Source organism: Brassica napus, unplaced genomic scaffold, assembly GCF_020379485.1.
Source record: "Brassica napus cultivar Da-Ae unplaced genomic scaffold, Da-Ae ScsIHWf_456;HRSCAF=696, whole genome shotgun sequence".
Lineage (NCBI taxonomy): Eukaryota > Viridiplantae > Streptophyta > Magnoliopsida > Brassicales > Brassicaceae > Brassica > Brassica napus.
In genome coordinates this window covers 120001-123841 of record NW_026016531.1, presented here as the reverse complement: position 1 = coordinate 123841, position 3841 = coordinate 120001, and positions in this window count along the sequence as shown.

Genomic DNA, 3841 nt, shown 5'->3' with positions numbered 1-3841 from the left:
CTCTTCAATCTGCGGACTGGTCAAAGTGACCCTTCGGCTTGTTGAACCGCGGCCAGGAGCAGGACGGTCGCGGGCCCGTCCGTCTGTTCTGTCTTGTCCGTCTCCTGAACCATCTTCGACCATAATCGTCCTAAGTCTTCTGAAAGATGAAGAATCTGTGCCTTAGAGAGATTTGGATGATCAAAGTGCATGAACTGATCAAATGGATCGATCAGTTTGTCAATACGGTCGGTACGTTCCAAACGTGCGAGAAGAGAGAAGTCGCGTCCAGTTCCTAGTTTGGCTCGGCCTAAGTTGCTTCTGGCTTGACCGTCAGTCTGAGATTGGCGAGTTGTCCGAGAGAGAGACGATCCAGTACGGTCAGTTCGGCTGATAGGTCGAGGATCCAGTCTAAGCTCTTCTTCCGTCCATCCGTGGATCGATCCGGTACACTGCTCGGCCTTGGTTGGGGCGATGAACCTCGGTTGGAATGTTCTGACCTTCCTGATGGTCGAGTTCCTCGGAATGAGGCACATCATTCCCTCCCTCTTCAAAAGGATTTGTCCACAAATCTGGATTATCTGCAAGAAAAGGAGATAGATCAGAAACATTAAAACTTGAAGAGATTTCATACTTACCTTCCAAATCAAGCTGGTAAGCATTATCATTGATCCTTCTAAGAATCCGGAATGGACCGTCGACTCGAGGCATAAGTTTGGACTTCCTTTCTTCCGGAATCGTTCCTTCCTCAAATGAACCCAACCAAGTCACCTTCTTGGAAAACCAACTCCTTTCGCTTCTTGTTGGCATATCTTTTGTAACCCTCGGTTTTAGTTTCAATGTTGACTCGAACTTGTTCATGAAGCTTTTTGATGGTGTCCGCCCTTCTTTTACCATCTGTACTAACTCTTTCACTCAAAGGTAAAGGTAAAGATCAAGTGGAGATAAGGGATTAAAACCATAAACAACTTCAAAAGGAGAGAACTTTGTAGCTGAATGCATAGCATGATTATAAGCAAACTCAACATGTGGCAAACAATCTTCCCAAGACTTAAGATTTTTCTTGACCAAAGATCTAAGCAAAGCAGACAAAGTTCGATTAACAACTTCGGTTTGACCATCAGTTTGCGGATGACAAGTTGTGGAAAACATCAATCTCGTTCCTAACTTAGACCACAAAGTTTTCCAAAAATAACTAAGAAACTTAGCATCACGATCAGAAACAATGGTCTTAGGCATTCCATGCAATCTCACAATTTCCCTGAAGAACAGATCAGCAACTTGTACAGCATCATCAGTTTTATGGCAAGGAATAAAGTGAGCCATTTTCGAAAATCTATCGACAACCACAAAGATAGAGTCTCGGCCATTCTTAGTTCTAGGCAATCCAAGAACAAAATCCATAGAAATATCAATCCAATGATGAGAAGGAATGGGTAAGGCCGAGTACAAACCGTGATTGGATGCTTTGGCTTTGGACTTCTTGCACACCACACATCGGCCACAAATTCTCTCTACGTCCTTCATCAAGCTAGGCCAATAGAAATGATCATACACGGCCTTGTATGTCTTCTTGATTCCAAAGTGTCCCATAAGACCTCCTCCATGAGATTCCCTGAGAAACAACTCCCTCAAAGAACATTGGGGCACACACAAACGGTTATCATAGAAAAGAAAACCCGAGTTTCGATAGTACTTGCCATAAGCCACTCTGGAACACTTGTTGAAAATTTCTTTAAAATCCGGATCAGAAGCATACAAGTCTTTGATAAATTCAAAACCGAGAAGTTTTGTTTCGAGGGCTGAAAGAAGAGTATACCTTCGGGACAAGGCATCAGCCACAACGTTTTCCTTACCTTGCTTGTATTTGATGACATAAGGAAATGTCTCAATGAATTCAACCCAGCGGGCATGCCTCTTGTTCAGCTTCTGTTGACCCTTAAGGTGTTTCAGGGACTGATGATCCGTGTGGATAACAAACTCCTTAGGCCAAAGATAGTGTTGCCATGTTTGAAGAGCTCTTACCAAAGCATACAACTCTTGATCATAAGTTGGGTAGTTGAGTGTGGCGCCTCCAAGCTTCTCACTGAAGTAAGCAATAGGCTTTCTATCCTGCATCAAAACTGCACCAATACCAACACCCGAAGCATCACATTCGATCTCAAACGTTTTAGAAAAGTCAGGAAGAACAAGTAAAGGAGCATTAGTCAACTTCCCTTTAAGGATTTGGAAGGCTTCTTCTTGAGCTTGTTCCCATTTGAACCCAACATTCTTTTTAATGACTTCGGTCAATGGGGCCGCTATGGTACTGAAATCTTGGATGAACCGTCGATAGAACCCAGCAAGGCCGTGGAAGCTCCTTACTTCACTCACGTTCGTTGGACTTGGCCAGTCTCGGATGGCTTTGATTTTCTCCTCGTCCACTCTAAGTCCTTCAGCACCTACAACAAAACCTAAGAAGACCACATGATCTGTGCCAAAAGAACACTTTCCAAGGTTAGCAAACAAATGTTCCTTTCTAAGAACTTCAAGGACAGATTTCAAATGTTTCTTATGTTCATCCATGTTCTTGCTGTAGACAAGAATATCATCAAAGTAAACTACCACAAAATGACCAATGAATGCTCTCAAGATATGGTTCATCAATCGCATGAAAGTGCTAGGTGCATTAGTAAGACCAAATGGCATGACCAACCATTCATACAATCCTAGCTTGGTTTTAAATGCCGTTTTCCATTCATCACCTTCTTTCATTCGGATTTGGTGATAGCCACTTTTCAAATCTATCTTAGAAAAGACACATGAACCGTAAAGTTCATCAAGCATGTCGTCTAGTCTAGGAATGGGATGCCTATATTTTACCGTAATGTTGTTGATGGCACGGCAGTCCACACACATGCGCCATGATCCATCCTTTTTGGGGACAAGTAGAACTGGGACGGCACAAGGACTGAGGCTTTCCCTGATGTAACCTTTCTCCATAAGGTCTCCAATTTGTTTCTCAAGTTCCTTGGTCTCCACCGGATTGGTTCTGTAAGCTGGCCGGTTAGGTAGAGACGCACCCGGAACAAAGTCAATCTGATGTTCAATCCCTCGTACTGGCGGCAAACCCTTTGGGTTTTCATCTGGAAAGACATCTGAAAATTCCTGCAAGACGTCTAGCAAATTACTCGGAACTTCCGGTGCAAGGTTAGAAGAAGTAGAAGCCATCAGAGATTCTTTGTACACAAGTAAAAGAAAGGGCTTTTGGGAGTAAAGAGACTTCTTAACCTGACTTTGTTTGATAAAGAAGTTGGAGTTCCGGACTGAGGACTCAGGTTTGTCCGGTTTGGACTCTTGTTCACGGTTCTTTTTGAGTTGGAGCTGGTCTTGATGGACCTCCAAGGGAGAGAGTGGTACAAGTGTGATCTTCTTTCCTTTATGGTCAAAGGAGTGCCGGTTTGTGTAACCATCATGGACGGTTCTTTTATCAAACTGCCATGGACGTCCCAACAGAACATGACAAGCATCCATGGGAAGAACGTTGCACACAATCTCGTCTTCATAACGACCAATGGTGAGAGGGATCGTGACTTGCTCCTTAACATACTGTTCACCAGTTTCATTGAGCCATTCCAACCTGAAAGGACGTGAGAGAGGTCGAGTAGCTAGACCTAATTTCCTGACAAGAGTATCACTAGCAACATTAGTACAACTCCCACCATCAATGATCAAAGAACAAACTTTTTCAGAGATTAAACAACGAGAATGAAAGAGATTCTCCCTTTGTTCCTTTTCATTGGTTTTGGGCTGAATACTCAAGGAGCGTCTAGTGACCAGTAGTGGTCCGTGAGCTGGATAGTCAAAGCTATCTTCATCATCA